General features: G+C 45.7%; 1 non-coding gene across 1 annotated transcript; it reads left to right on the top strand.

Moving 5' to 3' along the window:
• The first annotated feature begins 17851 nt into the window (after positions 1-17851).
• On the top strand, positions 17852-17934 carry TRNAL-UAA. Its single transcript has one exon. It is a non-coding gene; the product is annotated as a tRNA-Leu (tRNA).
• Positions 17935-21294: the final 3360 nt, after the last annotated feature.

Here is a 21294-nt window from a genome sequence, read left to right as displayed (position 1 = left end):
GAGTTAGAGCTCCTGTTCCTTGTTTGTGCAAAGCAGAAGCTCATCCTTTCCTGAAGTGTCATCTTTGGGTCTTGCCTCTTCTGCAAAGTCTGAGTACTGGCATCTCTGAAAGTTAGAAATGATACTCTATCTCTAAATATTCTGGTCTGCAAAACTACTTAGAAATTCAAGGCAAGGGAGAAGGGGTTAGACTGAGGCTTTGCATTTGGAAAGTCCTCCTGTAGTGTAGACAAATTGGAACTGCTGAGGCATGGGCAAAATACCTCTGCAACAGCAATGTTAACTTGGTGCATTGGAGAAACAACTCTACCAATTTATCTGTGTGGCCCAGAATCATCTCAGCCAGTGTGGTGGTGGGGGGGGGACCCACAATATTCAGGCCATCTCCTCCTTTTACCCCCTTCTGAAAATGCTGATGAGGGAGATCAGTGCTCTAAGTGAGACAGTGATGCTGAAAAATGGGCTTATAGCAAGTATCTGCAAGATGAATTCTGCCTGATTTCATAGTTGCTTAGCATCAGCCTCAACATCTGAGGCACTCCTCTTCTGGAGATCCCTCCCTTCAGCTGGAGGGGGTAGCTGTGACTGACAGCGAATCTCCATGCAATCACCCCAATTCTCCCCCTGTCAAAATACTTTTTCAGTGAGGACAGGACATGCATGTCTCAAAAATACTCTCAAGCTGAAAAAGCATCAGTAGCTTTGCATGGCGGAAAGTTCAGAAACTTCTGGTGTTCTTTTCCCTTCAGTTCTAATTAGAAGTTATAGACTGGAGACTCCCCATAAGTCATTAAAGCATCTACAGTTAATATTGAGTCTTCCAAAACATGGTCTTCCTCAAAGGGTTTGCTCGTTTTTTGAAAATGTTTCCCTTGATAGTTTCTCTTGCTTCTCCTGGCAGCTGCTCCTTTATCTAATTGCTCATTGAGAGAAAAACTTCTTTTTCACCTCACATCAGCTTGCTGGGATATGGTTTAAGGTCRTCAGTCTCTGTAAATAGGCAGTAGTATGAATGTTTTGGAGAACTGGGGTGGGAAGGAATCCAGATCTCAGGTGCTGCTTTAAACCTCCTGGCCTCCAGAGATTGACCAGGTCAGTGTGTATGGGTTTCCTTGGCTGTCTGGGGTCCAAAAGGGACTGAAAAGCACAAGGACCATCTTGCTTGGAGGCTCTGGCAGCCTACTGCAGCTCCAATGTCCACTTTGGGATCACAGTGGGATTTGTGCCAGCTTAGCCTGATGGGTGACTTGTGTGCCATAAGCTCCGCCATGTGTTGGGAAATCCAGGTGTGGTTTTTGGGGTGRGATTTTTAAAGGACATTATGTTCAAATGTAAAAAGAGGCTTTTGGAGGACTCTCACCTGAGACAATGGCTTTTGGCAGCACCTCTCATGTGAGGTGCCTGTATCCCATGGCATTGTTTAGCCCCCCCCTCCCCCACTTGCTGGCTTAATAATGGTAAAGGGCAGTTCTTTGTGCAACATCTTTCCTGAAGCAGGATCTAAAAGGTCCTGGCAGCCAAGGGAAAAAATTCCCTTGCTTGAACTGCAAACCAGAAAGATGGTGATAGTCTGTTTAACTAATGTGTGCCTTCTGCTCTGCTATGAGCTCAGGAGGACTGAGCTGCAAATGTTGCTGGGCTGTGGGCAACTTCCCTGCTATGTTAGAAATGACATGCAGCTGCTGACACATGATGGAAGGCTGGATGGGTAGGAGGTGATGGGATGACCCAGCTTGGGTGGGGTGATGCGGCAGAGGTAAGTGCCTTTCCTCCAAAGGGGTCTGAGATGGTGTTGCTGGAGATGCCCGCATCTGCAGAGCTCYCCATTTCCCCTTTGCACAGCTTGGATGGTGGGAACTTCACTTGTAATTTCCTTTGCAACATCCCAGCCTGGCAACTGCAGCAGTGAGAGAGAGAAATATGTAACTAGGTCAGTTTGCACCACATTACGGCTTCATACTTTACCCAGGGAGGAGTTGTGGTCTTTGCCCGCCTCTTGCTGTTCTCATTCAGTCATTTGATGGGGTTTCTAGCTACTTTGAGCCTGCAACCTTCAGATCGAGACTTTTTCCTTTTCTTTTCTTTAACTTGGCTTCCACGTTTAACTATGGCTCTTTCAACCTGTGTTCAGAGGCTCAAAGTGGAGCAAACCTTTTGCTGTATTTAATTGTAAAAGTTCCTTCCCTATAAAAGTCTTGGCAAACTGGGCTGGCTCAGTGGTTAGTGCCTTGCTCTCCTCCTTGCAGGGGCAAAGTTCAGTTACTTAGCATCTGTCTGCTTGTTCCGTTGTCCAAGAAGGAGTTTTTAATCACAGTAGGACTGCATGGTCTGGCTTATTCACAGCAGGGCTATAATGCCAATTGCCATTAGGTCTCTTGTTCAAATATGGCCTGGATTGTTAGCAGAGTTTTAACTGTTTTGTGGCTGGCGTAAAAGGAGTTGTTGGGCTTGGCCTGGTTGCTGGCGGGTGCATGTGTCTGTTCTGTAAAATGCAGCCATTCAATGAGCACCAAATGATTTCCCATTCCTCCTTCTGTGTCTCCCCCCACCCATGGTTATGCTAGTCAACAGGCACCAAGGCATGCATGAGGTCAGGCCCTTGCGGGTGGTGTTGGAGGCAGCGGGGATGCAGACAGGAAACGGTGTTGCCCTGTGCATCCAGAGGTAGAGACAGTCCTGGGTGGGTATGTTCCACCCAGGATCTTCTCCTCTAGGAGGAGCAAGCAGAGCCTCCCCCTTGCATACCCACCTCCCTGTGACAAGCCCCCCAGCATTTTGGGTACCCATCCTCCCTTCCTCATGGTGATCCTCACTGATGCCTTACTGCTGTTGTCTTCTTCCCTTTCTTCTGCCTCCTTGCACCAAAGCTGGTGAGATGAGGTTACCCAACTAGGCTGCCTTAATTGGYTCTGAAAATGCTGCCTGTTCAGTGTTGTTAATACTATCACTATGAAAGTAAATAGAGATGGCACATATGGGCCGTTAGTAAGCAGCACGCTAATTATGGTGAGGTGTTGTATTACTCATTCTGGGCTGGATCCTGCCCTCTGGCAAGGAGCACCATCCTCCCTGCCAACAGCAGGGCTGGAGATGGGTGCCACGTGCAGGAGCACTGGGGGCAGAGTAGTCCTTAAGTCACTTCATAGGTGTACCTGTGCTGGTGTAGGGAAACTCTTCCCTGCAATGGGATTGCATCTGAGGGCAAAAGGCAGCCAAGGTTAGGGTAAGGCACCAGGAATCACGTGRAAGGGGGGCTCTGCTCATCAAATATTAACATGCATTTTAGAAACTTTTTTTTTTGTTCTTAATAGACTTCTTAGCATTCAGGCTCAGACAGTATTTGCAAACTGTGGGGAGAAAAAGATTTAAAAACAACAACAACAGAAGAGCATTAGCAGGAAATAATCTCATCAGCCCTAACTCTCCAGCAGTGCTGGAGACAGGAAAATGATGCCTTTTTATTAGCCTTATTGTCTTTAATTAAAGCATTCAGCAGAACCCTCTGATAATGGACTGCAAGTGAGGTCGACAGCATTTGTAATAACACAATACAGGGTTCAATTAAGTTGTGCTTTTGTAGCTTTTCATCTCTAGTTTAAACAAGCTAGTGATATATACAGAATGATTACCTTTCTGAGCTGGGTGAAAAGGGCGGGGGKCACAGGGACTTGGGAAAATAAATCTCTCATTGCTGTATACCTGACGCTATAACAACACTCAGTTTCCCCACATTGTTTTCACATGCTCAGCTGGCTTGTAGGGTACCCTGTCACTGCAACCTGGATGGGCTGGCTGTAATTTGGCTGCTAGACTGCAGCCATTAYGTATGGTGCTCTGTGCCATGTTTCTGTATGACTGTGGGTATCCACAGCAGGTTTCCTAAAGCTGAACCTTTTTAAAAAAAAAAAAAAAAAAAGCTTTTGATGGTTGCACTGCTTAAAGAACTCCAAACAAACATGGGGATCAGGGATGTGGCGGGGGGAAGATCAGAGGTCCAGGTATAACCATTTAAGCTGAAAGACTGTGAATGATTGACAAGCAGTTGGTATTTGCTGCTCCTTCTTTTCCCTGCTCTTTTGAATTATTGGTCATAAAATGCCCCACAGTTGCACTCTTGCTGTGTCAGAGAGAGAAGCCAAGAAAAGACCCACATGGCTAACACTTAACTTTATCTTCACCATTAAGTAATGCTAAATTAGAATGAAATCACTCTGGTAATACAGGTGACAGCTATATGAAGACCAAATGAATTCCCTATGATCAGTGCCGTTAAAAAGAGCACACTGGCAGAATTCATGATGACGGGACACTTAGTGTGTGTATAACTCATGCATGCACAGAGGAAGCTCGTGGTAAATCTGGCCAGTGCTTTATGTGAGGCTTTTTTTTTTTTTAAGTGGCTTTTAAAGCTTCTGTTCAGATTCTCATCTCTCCAGCCCTGATGTAAATTTGCAATAACTTAATTGCACTTGTAACCTGCCTTGGGGGAGAGGATGAGACATGAATGTAAAGCAGGTGCTTTATTGAGGCTTCTGGATGGATATGCTGGGCTCTCTCAGAGCCGCCAGGTCTCTGATAGATTTTGCCTGGGCTGTGCAGCCCAGCGTTACCACCCTGAGATGCTTGTTTACAGCCCGGAGCAGGGGCTGCTGCTGGAGCGCTGACTGCTGAGCTTGGGCCGGTGTGACTGCTCCCCTGGTGCCGACTCGCAGTGTCAGATAGGTCCCTGCGCAAGCCCAAACGGTTATAATCTATCCTGAGATGCCTACAGACACTGCTTGCCAAGAAGTCAATATGGGACTTTTGAGAGGTACTACTGCTATTGATTACGAAAACCATATATAAGAAAGCAGATTGAACTGCATTTCATCTCGGGCATGGCTGCCCCTATACTGATACTAGGGCTGGGTTGCTTTTTGCTGTGACTCTCAGACGTGGTTAGCTAAGCAGTTTTCAGGTAGAGTCTATTCCTATGTGGCTGTAGCACGTGGGCTTTCCTTGCCAGGATGCTGGGGCTTGCAGGGTTTGTGTTAATCTCTCTAAGTTTATGGCACAAGAAGGTGCTGTGGGGAAGGTAAAACCAAGGTCCTCTCCCCCCTCTGGCTACTGTTATGCTGCGGTACTCCATGCTGGTTCTCTCGTCACAGAGAGATGATACCCTCTGTGCACAGGCAAAATTACAGTTTGAGATAACTACCTTCTACCTCATTACAGCCCAGTTTTACCTGAATACGGTTCATTTTGTGTATTTTTACTGTGTTGTGTAGTGCAGCTATGCTCTGTTAAACCAGCTGTTCTGCTCCATTCTAGAAGAATAGCTTCAATAAAGTGCATTTCCCATACAGGTCATATATTGTTTAATTCATCCTTTTGGGAGAGCTTCCAGACAGGAAATGTGGCGGCAGCGGAAGTCGTCCCAGCAGAGTGCAACAACTTTTAAAATTAAATCCAATTCTGACTCCCACTACCTGCCATGGTAACTAAAATAAAAAGAGAAAGAAAAGGACTGTGTTTCACTGAGGACACTGTTTTGGCTGGCGTGTTGCTGCTGCTGAGGCGTGCTCCATCTGCCCCACCGAGGCAGGTAGCTGTCTACTCTTGCAGGAGATGAGTTCTGCATGGATAACTTCTGTGGTTCAACAGCCAGTCTCTTCTGCTTTGTTTGGCTAAAATAGCAGGCTGTACCATCCGTAAGCTCTCTGTCTGATGCATGAAAAGCAGGTAGAGGGATAAACTGATGTGCTGGGTTCCTGTCATTCCTGATGTTAAAGGTTGCTGGAAGGGAAGAATGCACTGAAACTACCTACAGACTGAAATGACCTCTGGTAGATTTTATAGTTAGAGGAGGCACAAAAGGGACTACATCTGGCCACTTCCCTTGAATCACATACTCCACTGAACTTGTCTGGGCTTGTAGAGTTAGTTCTGTACAGTTATGGCAGAAGTCACTTCTGTGGAGACCCAGTTTGCTGTGTGCTCCACATGGCTTTGCTATTATTGCGCCCTGACTGCTGCTGAGACAATTTCTTGCCTATTAAAATGCAGTTATGGCCTGGAAAGTGATAGTGCAAGAATGGCTTATCAGTGCTCCATAGCTATTTGCTCTAATCATCTGTACCAAAGGCCTGAGAATGTTCCCAGTGAAGCCAATAAGACTTTTACCATTGACTTCAAAGGCAACAGAGAGCAATTTAGCTGCTGCCACCAGACAAAGCAGGTTAGGATACAGCTGGTACTTCCACAGCTAACTTGGCTCTGAAATCCTGACAATGTAAATGTATTTTTGCTACGTGGGATGTTTAAAAATAGACAAGACAAGGTACTAGGGAAAACAGATTGCTGGGAATATTCTTTCCTTGGTATGAGAAATGGACTAGCTGAACCTAGCAGGGCTTTTCCATCTCAGATGTGTGAGTGTTTGTATGTGTGTGGTGTGTGTGTTGTTTTTGTTTTTGTCTTGTCAGCAAACCAAGCACTTTCAAGCCAGAGGCAGCACAGAAAGCCGCTAAAAGCAATTTAGAGGTGCTGGTATCATAATTCTTCAATCCAAGAGGAACTTCTATTTTTGCATATATTGTAGGGCTCTGAAAGATTCCCCTGAATCCAGTGAGATACAGTGTCTGAGTGGAGACAATCTCATCGACATGAATCATAAGCCATAATAATGTGAATGTCTTGAAAGGGCTGTCCTCCCAGCTGCCTCATGGGAGGAGGATATTGAGTGCACAACATTTGAGAAGATCAAAGAGGCACCTAGAGCTGATAAATCACCAATAATGGGCGACTTTGCCTGCCCACATATAAGCAGGCCAACAATGTTTAGTGAATCAATGTCTCAATCCTTTAAATTATCCTCAGAACAGTTACTTCTAAGGCAGGCAAGGTGGGGCTTTTTCGATTTTTGTCTTCAGCAACATGGAGGATGTGGCTCAGGACAAATGGCTTCCTATGCAGTAGTGATCATTGTGTAGCTGTGTTTGACACTATCATGGACTGCATCAAAACTTGATCAGGAACTCTGGTCTTTGGAAAAGAGAAATTAAAAACAATTGAAAAATAGTAAATGTGACCAAAAGTCAAACCCCTCAGACTCCATATAAAGACAGTTTATTCATCCCACTTATATTCCCAGAAGAAAGCAAGAGGACTGTGCGAATGGTAGAAGGAATGGGCCATGTAAGCTGAATAGACAACCTTTGATAAATGTGGAGCTAGCCCAGGGGAAGACATGAGGAAGGAGCACAGACCTGGGTAGCAATAACGTAGAGACAGGGGCTTTCTGCATTCCTTGCAGCATGGGTTTAGGCACGGAGGATGCCCTGCCTTATAAATTGAAGACATCCTGTACTTTCCCTGCGAAACTGTGGAGGACACTCGCTTGCTAATGTCAGCTGCTGTGCCTGCTTAGCCCTGCTCTCGCACTCCAGGTGACCCAGTCTGGAGCATTACCCTTGGGAAGAAAGACTGTGGCACTCACCTCAGCTCCTTGAAACACTCAATTGATGCATTGAAGTGGACTCAATACCAACATGAGTGTTTCATTAGCCAGGTTTCCTACCCGGGAGGAGAAGCTACCAGTACACTGACCTTAATGTGAAATTAAAGTAGTTCAAACAGGTAACAGCTAGACAGCTGGGTGCACCCGTGTGATGGAGACATTTGTCTCTATTTGCAGACAAGCTGTGTATGTTTTTCTATTTTGCTCAACTTTTGCTGCTTGCTTATTTAGTTAATAAGAGACAGCAATCTGCCTCTTACAGCCATGTAAACAGCAGAGCAGAGAGAGCTTCGAAGAAGGGCTTTTGTTAAACACTCACAAGCCGTATGGTGCTAGTCCTGTTTTGTCTGTTGCCATTAAGCTGGGAAAGAGCTGTAAGGAAGACCTTTGCCTCTAACCCAAGCTTTTACTTTAGTGGGGCATATCCTATCCTCTCCATCAGTCTGTATGTAGGACTAATTTTTTTACCATTCCTGACTCTCACAGACGTGGTATGGGATTATTCCCAAAAGACTGGGCAGAGCATTGCCAGCTCCTCTGTGCAAATACATCCATGTCTCCCCAGTTGGATGCTCAGAGCAGCTGGATGGGGACCGCCATGATGCCATTGTGGCTGTCCCTCAAACCAAACAGGAGAGGGGTGGAGATGACCAGATCTCTCTGTCCAGGCTAGGGCTTTAGAGAAAGTAAAGAGACCAGACTTCTTCACAGAAGTATACAGTGTGGACAGATGCTGCAAAACTTCTCCCTCTTCTGTTTGTACAGGGGGACTAATGTGCTCAGGATAACACTTTGCCACTGTCTTGTCTCCTGTTTCTGTGCCCAGCAGTGCTTTCAAAATTTTGAAGCATTAGTCTTAATGTCTCTTGCTCTTACCAGTCAGCCTTAGGTGCTCCAGATGCTACTTGGGAGTCAAGCACAGCTCCTGCCTTTGAGCTGATCAGTCGTTTCCTTTTGCAGCAAAGTTGCTGACCATGAGCAACATAGGGCCAGTCCTGCAATGGCCTTGTGCTGTAGGCATTTACCAAACAAAAAATGGACTGAGATGTGTGAATTCATTTCGGGGGCCATCGAGTAGGCAGGAGATGCTGACCTCTAACTGATTCTGGATCTGTATCACAGGCATATGCTGAAGGCCTCCAACTGTGCTTCCTCATTATAGTGTAAACTGTTGTCTCCTCACAACATCTCAAATGCCAGTGTCTTACAGCACGCAATGTGGATGTGTGAATTGCTGCTCTGGGTGTGTAATTCCTAGCATTCTCCTCAGTAATCCCCTTTTTGCAGAATAGGTCTTAGTGTCTAGTTCTTGAAGACATCTGTGTTTTCTTTCCCAGCCCCTTTGTATCTGGATCATTTCTTCCCATGGTGCTCTGAGCACCTTCCCATGGTGCAGGAGGCTTCGATGGTAAATGAAAGAGCAACGAGAAGGAAACTCCTTGGGAGCTTTGTGAAATTAAATGGGGAAGACAACAGTGAACGTCTCCCAGCAGGCCCTGAACCAGAGCATTTTGGGGATAGCAGAAGTCTGCTGAAAAAGAGCATCTATAGTGGGATTTTTTAATATAGTTTTTTTTTAATTTTTATTATTATTATTATTAGAATCTGTTAGGAACTACAGCCCCTCTCTGCTAGGTGCTTTACAAACACAGAAAAACAAATAATGTGCATCCACAGAAGAATGGCTTCTTGCATATATACACAGTAAAATGCATGCTTTTGAATCTTAAGTTTAACAGTCTCTTATGATTCATAGGTCCTTTTGGAGCATGAAGGAGCAAATACTACCTAGTTTATGCTGCACTTAGCTGCTAACTGGGAGTTTTTAGGACATACAGTTTGAGGTGTTACCAATTAGCTCAATTGTGGACTGAGACCAAAGCTGTTATTTGCTTTGACATAGCAATTGAAAGCCAAAGAAACAAATACTAGTGTCTTTTCACTCTTTCCCCTGTGCTTTAGCACAGCTGTGCAACAAAATAATAATTTCATTGACTACTTTCCAAAACTCTGCACCTACAGCAGCTTGTTTTAAAAAAATAAATAAAAAATTGCCTAATTATTACAAAATCAGACTGTAAATCCCAGAAGAAAGACTATCTTAATACCCCCAAAACTACAGAAAAAGAAAGCAGATGAATAAATGAAATATGCTAGGGTTTGCCTGTCTGTTGTTTGTGATCAGGAGATCTGAAAGAAGATATGGAAGATAAGTGCTTGATGCCCACAGGATTTCATATGGGCTTAGCATCTGTTTCTCTGTGGCTCCTTGGAAAACTGACTGTCAAAAAAATTTTAGTTGTAGAGAAATGGCAGAAATCTGAAGAGCACTTTTTTTTTTAAATAGTTTTTCAACTATGGATGCTTGGTTCTAGATTTTCCAGAATGCTACTGGTACATTGGCTTGCAGTAGTCCCTTCTTTTATTCTGGAGGAAGCTTCCTTTCTTCAGGTGACCAGCTTGACATCGCTGTAGACCAACCTCTCAAAGGCCTGTGCTACGCAGGATGCAGACAGCTAGGGGTGAAGAGCTGGAAGGTCAGGGAGCTGAGGTGATGGGCATTAAGCGAAGCAGGCAAAGCACAGAGAAGGGTCTCAAATGCTGATAAAAGGACTGGCACTGGTGCTGCTGGTGTGGATAGTGAGCAAACGCCTCATGAAATTCCCACCCTACCCTCTTCTTCTCTTCCATGAGCCTCCATTCTTCCACTTTGGTGTTAACAAAATGAGACAACCCCCACAAATGGACACAAACATACAGTACCCAGTTGCTCAATCCAATGAGGTAGTGGGAAGCCCACTGAAGCATGTGAGCTCTCGCCCTTCAATGGTTCCCTTCAAAGGTCACATCCAATTGGGAGAATCATGGATTTTGTCCTTGTTGATGTTTTTAGCAAGATGGTCTCTTTCAATGCAGCATAGAAGTCCAGCTGGGAACCCATATGGGGAAAAAAAAAAAAATATATTCTATAAACTTGTTATATCTAGAAAACTTCTTGCACTTACCATGTGTGAGCTCACTCTGTACACCTACTCTTCACCATAACCTGATTTTAGACATTGCACGACAGATAGTTCCACTGATACCTGTCAGTATTTCTGTACATCTACTTGAAGTCCTTTGCAAGCTATTTTGTGCTGTCTTTTAAAGAGAAAAGTTTTTTCCTGGTCTTTCGGTAAGTCTTTGGTCACCCATTGTGACCTCAGTAATCACTGATTTCTGTGTGCTACTGTGGGTGGAGGATCAGACTTGCTCTTCTCTGATTATTGGTTGAAAAATACAACCTAGTTACCTGTAGACCATCTCCAGTGGCTGCCTTTAAAGCTCTGGCAATGGTAAAACCTACAGGTATTCAGAGATTCAGTTTTGTGTTGGACTTAGCTGTAACATTAACATGATTTAAGTGCCAGCAGATACGTGGTCAGTTATTGCAGCACAGCTGAAGGGGGTAACTTATAAAGGTGTTGCAAGTTTGTTCCAAAATGATGGATCGAGGGAAGCTAATAGGTCTTTTTCTGCTCTCACTTTTGCTCTAAGTGGAGTAATGCTAGGCAAAGTGGTGCGTGTGGACATTGGGAAATGCCTGACCTCTAGCTGAGGTGAAGCTGCAGCTACAGGTGTAGGTGCTTTAGTTAATCTAGGGGAGAGGGGCAAGAGGATGGCAAAACTGCATTTTAATCTGAGCTCAAGGTTGGTCATGGGAAGAGGCACATACGTGCTGATAGAGCTGCATGAATGTGTGCCTAGATCCCAGGCCATGCTAATTCCAGGGATGTGCTGATATGCACCAAGCTGAGATTGCCAACACCTGAAGGTGGGTGCTCCCAGCCCACAAGAGATGCTATGACATTGCCAGCTGGGTGCTCTCCTTGATACAACTGTATCCCCTCACTTCCTACGTCTATTCACTTGTCAAGAGCAAAAACTCATTTCAATGCTGTGGATTCTAAATTTTCTCTGATGTAGTTATTGTTTGACACTGCAGCCCTTCCAAGCACCTTACATAAGGAAAAAGAGAGAATTAAATATGAGAAGTCTAAAAATAAAACTATTAAAAGGAGACAGAAGCTGTTTTGTGAGCAGCAGGAATGATGTGGTGCCTCTGGGAGAGGACGTGGTGAGCCAGAGGAGATGTTCTGCTTTTAGGCAGTCTTTTATTATATGTCAGTGAAGTTCTGCACTTTTCTGAAGTTCTTAGGTGCAACTCTTTTAGAAATGAGTCTGTTCTTTCTCTTTGCTCTTGCAAAACAGTGACTTTCATAGCATTCCCCAAGCCAATCTTCTCTTACAGATTGCGCAGTCAAAATTTCCCTTCACTAGTTAACCCAGAATGGTTTTTGAAGAAGTTTTAGCTGCAGAGAACATCAAATTTAGCTCTTAGCCTGGAGCCAAGCTCTGGGCTAAAGAACACATGTCATTTTAGGAATTCATGCAGATGTATCTTGACATCTGGGATGTGATATGTCACTTGCACACTATCCCATTGAGATAACAAGCAGTAGTGGGCACTGCTGATGCTGCAGGTGAAACACAAAAGGTTTTGCCATTCATTTTTGTCCAAGCTACATAAATAATTACAGGAGACTTCTTTGGCACATGCAAGATTTCTGGATCTCTATGATATTTATCCATATGATAACTCAAGTGCCTCACTTCTCTTCTGGGTTGCTTCTGAGGGTCATGTACTGCAGTGTTTCTTAAGTTATGACCCATAAAGGATGGAGTTCTCTGGTGAGCCTTTCTTTCCTATTGCTAGCTCCCGTCATGTGAGAAGGCAGCCAAAAATACACAATATGTAGGTTTTCCTGTGTGATTTTGGAATGCCCTTATTAGAGCCTGATTTACAGAAAATTGGTCACCAATATACGCTGAAGTTTGGTTATGGAGACTGGGGCTGGAAGAGGCCTTTGGAGATCACCTGTGTTAAATCAGGATCAGTCAGGCTTCTGTATGAATTCTTAAAAGTCTCCAGTGCTGGTTGTTCCACCTCCAGAAACAACCTGTTCGGTGTCCAGCTCTGTTTACTGTAAGAACCCTTCCTGCAGGCAGATACAATCTCCCTCAGCATTAGTTATCTGACAACTAGGTGTCTAATCTAAGCTAAACAGAAGGACTCTGCTCCTTCTGTTTATTTCCAAAAAGCAATGCATTCAACCCCTCTGTAGATGCCCCAGATAGGATGAAGTCCTTTCTGGATATTTCTGTTCTGCAATGACTGTAGAAAAACTCTGGCTGACTGTGTTAGGCAAGGATAGACGAACATGCACTGAATGTCTAACTTATTTCTTCATGTTTTGGGCACTCGGGATCTGAGGCATCAGTATCATGGAGCTGCAAACCTAGGCATGTTCTTGAGCTTTCTTTTCTGCATAAGCCTTGACTCATTTTCTTCGTGTGTATGTGATGGTGCTTGGAAGGGGGGTGGAACAGTGACTGAGAGATGTGCCCATGATGGTATCTTTCACAAGATCTAGTCCAGGCTAAAGATAGGTAAAGCCTTCATAATTTACATGTGCAACCTGTCCAGAACATCTCTGAGAATAAGTGAACATGGGTGAGTGATGACTTTGAAATGCCAAACCATTACCATTCACTTCAGACATCTCATTCTGAGCCAGTTCAGTGTTAAAGCAGAAACAATGATGTGTAGCCTAGGTAGTTTGAATCCTCAAATTTAATTGTTTGAGGAACTGTCTGTTGACCAAGAATCGTTTGTGGAAAATACTGGGTGAATAATTTAGAATAGCAATAGCTTGTGGAAAATTGTAAGCAGCTGAGAGATCATTTCGGAGCAGGAAAATCTAGACAAATGCATTATTTGCTGTGACTTACTGCCTTAGCTCTGGTAGTTGCATTGCTTTCAGCTTTCTGGAGTCTTTTTGTTGTTGTTTTTGAAAGAACTTATTCAATGAAGAAAACATATTTTCCCTCTGGGATGAATAACCTCCTGTAATTGCACAACTCCACTGGTTTTTAATCCAGTCTGTGTGCCCACAGTAAGAGGTCTTTGGTTTTCTGGCCAAATACCAGGATTTGCAAGCTTCATGGAAAATCTTTCCTCTGGAGCTATAGAGCACCATAAGGTTTTTAGTTCTGCAGGGGATGACTTGAGCCAACAAGCAGTGGGACATCATGTCAGATTCTGCAGAGTGTAAGCTTTCACGTACAGGATTACAACATATATTTTCCAGCCATTCTGTAAAGAAAGCCCTCTGAATCCAAAGTGGGGCTAGCTTGGTTTCCTGAACTGTCTTTAAAGAGGTAGGAAAAAGAGGAAAGAAGGGAGAATGCACTTCAGTGTTTGCCAACTGCCTGTTTATTCTGAAACCAACGGAGGACCACTTAAATAGCAATACTATCCCGTTCAGCTCTTCTTTGTATTGGTGAACTCCAGCTACTATGAATATGTGGTAAAAGTTTAAAGTTACGGGTGGGACATCAACAGTGTATTTAAAAACTGACCAAGTCCAAAGAACTTCCTCGTTAAGTGCTGTATGAACTCAACACAGGAGCCCTGTGGCTATAAGCAAAAATAATTTTTCACCTGAAAACCTGCTGGGCAAGGTGAAGCCAAGCTGTCATCCATCACTTAATCTAAGATGACCCTGGTAGGACTGTTCTCTGCCAAACTTCTGAGTTGCTTTGTGCTCCTGATGATTGTAACCGGCATGCTGAATTGCTTTCATACTAGGGGACGGGTATAAGAGGAGAACCCTGTTTTGTTTCTCTCTGCCAACCAGTTTCTAAACTCATGTGACAGAGATTATTTTAGCCCTTGTACCAATAAAGCAGAGAAGTTCTGTCCTGAAATCTTTCAAAGTGCCATTTTTACTCTGCCTTGCTCATGATTATAAGGCTCTGGATTTTTTTTTTTCTTAACTACCAATCAGATCCTCTCCAGCTGCAATAATAACATGTGGGATGACGGTTGCCTCCAGTGGCTGTTTAAATTAAACACAGATCTACTGAATAGACACAGAGTGCCAGGAGATCTATTTCTGGGGGAGAGAAGGTGAGAGGAGGAGCTGCTTTCCAGTTAATATTGCCAATGTGTTTCTGAAGCTAAGGATGACACTCTTCTGACTTCAGGACATTATTAATGTCTTTCACTTACAGAACATGTGTTCTGAAAGCCTGCAGCCATGTCACCTTCAAGCTGTCATTTCATAGGGATACTGCAAGTGAAGCACAGCCAGCCTGGTTTAGGATTTGCATGGGAGATATCCAGATGCTACAGGTAATTCAGCTGGTGCTGCATTCCCCGCCAGAGGCAAGACAGAGGCGAACTGGTCTTGCCTCTGCTGGGGAATGCAACACCAACTGAACTGGTCAGCCTTGGAGACTCAGGTTAGGTTGTGGTCTCCCCTCATTGCCACCACCTCTTCCTGCTGAACAAAACTCTTGTGTAGTTAAGGTGCTCCTGGATACACTTCTGGCTTAGCATTTTTTGAGTATTCAGATGTGACCTGCTCCTGTCACTGCTCAGACTGGTATTGGTCCTTGTGTCCCTTCCTGTGTCCCAATAGGTTTTCTGGTGTGCCAGTAAATTTGATCTGGGCAAGGGAAGCTGAGCCGCCACCACGCCATTGAAGGCTGCACACGGAGACTGCCCCAAAGGTTCTGCAATAACAGTACAGCAACAAGCCAACACCTCATTTCCCTGTCCCTTGTCTGAGCCCCCCATGGCAGGGTGAATGCTGGTCAGGGTGTCGGAGGGGAGAGGACTCCAGGAAGGCTAAGGAGACTGAGCAGCTTTGGGAGGAAGGGCCAATGAGGCAAGCAGTGCCCGACTGCATGCTTGGGCTGGCCGCCATTCCCGCGGCACGGCCTATTTGCACAGCCTCCTCCTAGGTCAGAGGGATGACATAGCTCGTAAATCAGGCGAGCAGCTGGGCTGTTGGCTGGCCGCTGGAGACTGTTTCAACACAGAGGTTTATGGGGAGCTGCAGAGGGGAAGAGGCTGGGAGGCAATGGTCCCTGACGAGAAGAGCAGATGCGTCGTGCAGCTCTTGCTATTCTGGGCCAGCATCGTCTCCCTTGCAGGCGCTAGGGACATCCCAGAACAGATACAGGGCAGCAAGCGTCAGCTGAATCTGCTCTCTCATACATCCATCCCAGACCCTCCTAGCATGCCTTAAACCTGCCCTGGAGGGGAGACCCCACCAATTTATTCAGCTCTCAGGCTGCTTGCTCAGGCTCCCGATTTGAGTAACACTTCCCAGCCTGGACCCGAAAAGTTAAGGCAATATGTTGACTTCAAAGCTGGGTGCAGTGGGCACTATGGGGATCTGAGCACTGTGGGTCATGGTCGTCCTTGAGAGCAGCTCCCTTCTCTCCACACCGTAAGAAGCAGATGTGGCATAGAAGCTTTGTTTCGGAGAGGGCATGATTAATTTTGCTTCTTAGAGGATGACAAATATATTATATTCGCCAACATGCACATGCATTCTCTTTGCCTGATTGGTGACCCCTGTCTTAATGCCAACCTTGCGAGGTCCAGCTCTGTAATCGAAGAGGAAAGCTTTGCAAGCTCGTTAATGCTTTGAAGTCTTTCATTATAAACAGATTTCTCTGGAGCTGGCTAGCGTGACACCTGTTGCTAGCATGGTTTCATTTGGTATTAAAGTGGATGTTGCATCTGGAGGCATCTGGGGACGTTCAGCTGCGATTCTGCACACAGGGACCAGCTTAGGGTGTTGCTGTGCCTGTAATGGTAAGGGCAAAAGGAAACAGGGGAAGCTGCTGTTCCCTCTTGGTGCCTACAGAGGTGAAATTTCCTGCTGGCAGGATTTATTGCTTGTGAATAGATGAACCCAGTGCTCTGCTAAGCTGAGGAACTGCAGAGTCTCCCAGTGTAATGTCTGCGGATCCCTCTTCCTTGCTTTCCATGGCTCTTGTGTTGTCTCTGGAGGCCGGGGTGTACCCTCCTGGCTGAGGAGCTCTGCTTCACCCTCTTTTGAGGCCCAGAAACACCCTTTTTTCTGGTCAGTGGTTCTTGCCTCTGCACCAGCGAGCTGCAAGCCCTCCAACCTGCTCAGACCCCTCAGGGCACAGCCATGAGCAGTCCCTAGGCAGTGATGAGGGAATTGCTCTGAGCTTCAAGCAGGACAGACCTGGGACAGCTTGGCCAAGCACCACTCCCTCCTCCTCACCGCCAGAGAGACATCCTTATCTTGGTCTGGGATGTATCCCTGCCTGTCTTGGCTTTCTGGGGTCAGAAAAGGCTTTCTATGAGCTGTCAGACATGCTCAGGTCTCTTCCACTGTATTTCTAGGTCTTCTCAGCCATTCCCACAACTGAGGAGGCTCCAGTGGATGGACCCCTCTAGCGAAAGGCCTATCTGGGTTGCTGTAAGTCGGCATTGCTTGGGGATCCCTTGGCAGGAGACAAGACTGGAATAGGTTGCAGTGTCTCCCCAAAGCAACAGCAGCCCTACATGAAGGTGCTGGCCTGGGAAGAATCAGACTGGCTGAAAGCAGAGATAGAAAGCATCAGGTTCCTGTGGCTTAAGGGCTAAAGGTCTAGGACATAAAGGTGTTTTGAGGCTGTGGGTTTGAATCCCATGTGATTCCAAAGAGAGAGGTGTTTTTGTGTTTTTTCCAGAGGACAAAAAAAAAGCTGTGCCTAACCCCAAACAAAAAAGGAGGCGCCCCCACCCTACTACCTTTCCCAACTAAACATCCCAGTTGAGTTCAAATGCAGTCCAGAGGGGTGAGGAGCAGGGCCTAAGGCACAATTTAACTACTTGGCTTGTCTGGGTGAGCGCTGAAAGGCTCTCAGAGCAGCTCCCTTCTCTGCTGGGCACCCAGCCAAGTCAGGCCAAGACACTACAGTGGTTTCCCTCCAGCACCAGGGGCTCTGGAGGTATCAAGATGTTTGTGGCCCTTGCACAAGGGTCTGGCATGGTGCATGGTGGCTGCAGGGTCTGTACTGTCCTCCATGGCCCACGAGGCCCTGTCTCTCCCAATGAGATGTTTCCCCTGTAGCAAGGTTTGGCAATGGCAGCTGTGTCACAGCAGCTGGGGTCCAAACAGGCACCTGGGTGGACAAGCTGCAGGTGAGCAGAGACATGCTCCCTGGAGATGGAGGAGCAGGACACTGGGGTAAAACTGTGAGGTTTTGGAAAACCCAGGGGATGGGAAAGCACTTCTTGTGGGGGGCAAGGGAAGGGAGTGAGGGGGTCTGTCATTATGCCGTGGCAGAAGCAAGCTTATTGGGAAAGTCAAAGAAGCCATGAGGAGAAGAGGGTGTCACTGGGCTTGAGAAGTGTCTCAGGCTGGGTCCCCCGAGGGCTGGGCAAGTTGTGCAGCCCTTGGGGTGGGAGTCAGCACGCCTGGAAAGAGCAGGCAGCCCACCAGGATGGCCGAGTGGTAAAGGCGTTGGACTTAAGATCCAATGGGCACATGCCCGCGTGGGTTCGAACCCCACTTCTGGTAGGAGCCTTGTTTTTCCCTTGGCCTTGATCAACACCATTGCAGTGGCCAGGGCACTGAAGTAATCTCCCCCGAGATAACTGCCTGTGCTGTGTGCAGCCCAAAGGGAGCCAAGGTGATTCAGAGGGCCCTGGTGGGATTGTGGAGTGAGAAATGAGTGGGTCCCTCCAAAATATAGACTATGGCTCTTGTCCCTTAATGCAGGGAGTGCTCCCACATGCTCCCAAAACAGAGGTCTGTTTTCTCCAAGGCAGAAATAAAATAAAAAAAAATAAAAAAAAAAAGAAAAAGAAAAAGATAAAAGCCTTGAAGGGGGGAAAAAGCAGTTTAAGCTCTGAACAGCCCAGTCAAGTCACAAGGACAAGCTAGTGGCCCTAGGGAGTTCAGGGAGATGGAACTGGACTAGTCCATGCTGGCTCTTCTTGCCAGCTCTGCCCCTCGTCTGCTCTGTGACCCCAGACCCATCGCTTGGCCTCATCCAAGGCACCCTTTAGCCTTCAGGAGCTAGGAACCGCAGTACTTGCCCTCATAGAGGGCTTTGGCAGTGCCCAAAGTCCCGGGAGCTGACTTTGAGAGTGTACAGCATGGCAGAAGGGGGCTCCTGGTGTTGCAGGTTAAACTGGGGAAGTTCTTGAGAACCTGAGAACAGCTCCTCTGTTGTATGGAGAGGTGCTGTGCCATAGTGTATCTCGAGTCTGTGCCTATAAATGCTTGCAAGGTTTTAGCTCTACTGTTCACATGTGGCCACACACACACAGAAGGCCCATTGCGGCCACCACATATTTCCCTCAGTAAAGGATTAGTCTGCTGGACCCATGGAGATGCAGTCAGGTTTTCATTTGGCTGCTTTGCTCCAGCCTGAGGCCAATCGGAAATGTCCTACTGCTGGGACATGATTTGAAGTGATGGTGTTAATTTAGTTAATTAGGATTCCTGGGTAGCGTGCGCTCCTTGCAAATCAGCTTACCATTGTAGTATCACTGGAAAGAGTTATTTGCTGGTGCATGGGGTTATGTATGAATTTATGATTATGATGTAGGACCATTAATTTCATGTTTGTGGCAGATGATACAGCTCAGTTAAAAGTTGCACGTTAAGATCTTTGGCTCTCTCTGATATATGGGAATCAGATTGTAGCCTGCAGGAAGGATTACAGGGCCTGTAAGAGTGGACATATAACAGTTGGGGCAGGACCCAGAGGAGAGGACTTGGGAGGAATTATTCTGCTCCTCTCCCATTTGATTAATAGTGGGAGTGAAATTCTGTGCATATCCACTAAAGCTGTCTTGTTGCAACTAACCTTAGTCATTAAATGATGCAAAGAATGACAAATACATCTTTGAGAGTATCCCAGGGGGTCTGAGCAGCTCTGCAGGTCAAACTTTTTACCTCTGATGGCTTGGAGTCAGACTCCTGTCTAGTTTGTGTGTCAAAGGCTTTTGGTGGCCTCTGCTGAGTTCAAAGCCCCAAATCACCTCATCTGAGCCTCTTTGTTGATCCATATTCGCACAAAGCTTGTGTTTTTTCCACCCCAGGGGTATGGGTTCTGGTCTATTTCTGATTCTTGGAGGATGTTTATCCACTTTGCAAAACCGTTGGGTACACAGAGCATCATCTGAGAGCACCCTGCGCTGAATTAACAGCCTTTGTATCACAGGCTTCACAGCCTTGGCAGACTCACACGGACATCCGGGATCAAGTGTTAATTTGCCTCAGGACTGAGATCAAATGGCAGAGAGCCATGTAAGAACGCAGGGCTGGAGGTTTGGGGACTGAAACAGCAATAAGGCCACTGGCCACGGTAGGTTAGAGCTGTGGTGCACTGATAAGTAAACTGCTTTCCACCAAACCACAGCTTTCCTTCTTCTCACCTTTACTCTCCCAAGCTGTATATCCTCCAACTGTTTGACAGAACTAAAAAGAGCAGCTTGTCCAGTAGCCATTTCAATGTATCATATTTATTAAGATCATTATTGCAGGTTAAATACCAATAGTTTGTTAAAAATATATTTATTATAGATTAACTATACAGCATACACATCTGTTATTTTGTGGTTAAAAGTAAACCACAGTAAAAGGTTTTTAATAATGAATTTGTATTGAAGTAGTGTACAATAAGTATCTTTAGCAATCTTACTCTCAATTTCACAAGACAGTTTTATGTTCAATAAATACCTAGAGATTATTAAAAACATATTTATCAAAGATTAACAGTGATGAAATAGATACAAATCTAAGCTGCTAAAGCTCAATAAACACTTATAATAATCAATTCTTATATTAAAACACAATAACTGCCTTATTTAATCTAAATGAAATGGGTTTTTGGAATCTTTATAAGTGTCATTTTTTGCTGTGTGTGCCTGCTTCTAGATCTCAGATTAGATCATGGGATATTTGTACTTAAAATAAATCAAGTACTTAGGTAAAAGCAAACCAGTCCTAGAATAACACAGGCTGTTTTGGGAATGGGGAACCAGAACTTCAGTGGATGTAGGTCAAAGCAAGTCCATTGGCATCTGAGGAACTAGTCTAGTTCACCCCAGCTCTGGATCCTAGAGAAATCCCCAAATCCAGTCCATCCTGTAGCTCCTATCACCATCTCCAGCCTCAAGGCTTCCAGGATAGGGAGTCTGGAGCAGCAAATCGCAACTTCTTTAAAATCACAGATGCACCCACACTGTTTTGGATACAAAAACCTACAGCCTGTCTTGATTCCCATTATTATCTAGCGCTTGGAGGCAGAGTGATAAAATGAGCTAAGTATTTAGGAGGTAAACAAAATGTTATTGTTTTACTATTGTAACACTACTGTTATAATTGCCTGCTGGCAGGCGGGGAGAGCTTGTGCCTGTGCCTGCCAGCAGGTGTGGGGAGCAGCCGGGAGCTTGCTTTTTGTGGGAGTGTCACGGGCTGCCTGGGTGTCTCAGCGCGTCGGTGGCCTTCGGATCACAGGCTGGACTTCTGGAGGACTCTGAACTTCTGAACCATCCTGACAGCAGGCCTGGGGTTTTGGAAATCTCACAAGTCAGCCCCCAGCCCATCTGGATCTTTTGCCTAATCCCAGTGTTTGGTGGTGTTTTTACCTCATGTTTGGTCTTGGGCTTCTACATCAGTGCAGCTCAGAGCCAAATCTAGGTGAGGATACAAAGCAGAAGCACCCGATTTTGACAAAGTTTGCATGCTGTGTGCCTTGGGCGTGGGCTGTGCCTTAGCACGGGGTGCTGTGTGGGTTGTTGTCTCCGATATCTGCAATGCATTGAGGCGTATCTGCCTCTCGTGACGGCAGGATCTCGGAAAACCATCCGAGAGGGACAGGCACCCCCTGCATGGCTAGTCAGCACTAGTCCAAATATACCGTGA

This window comes from Apteryx rowi, unplaced genomic scaffold (assembly GCF_003343035.1).
Source record: "Apteryx rowi isolate R43461 unplaced genomic scaffold, aptRow1 scaffold_98, whole genome shotgun sequence".
In the NCBI taxonomy this organism is placed as follows: Eukaryota; Metazoa; Chordata; class Aves; order Apterygiformes; family Apterygidae; genus Apteryx; species Apteryx rowi.
Note: the sequence above shows the minus strand (reverse complement) of the source record. Positions and strands in the feature narration are given on the sequence as shown.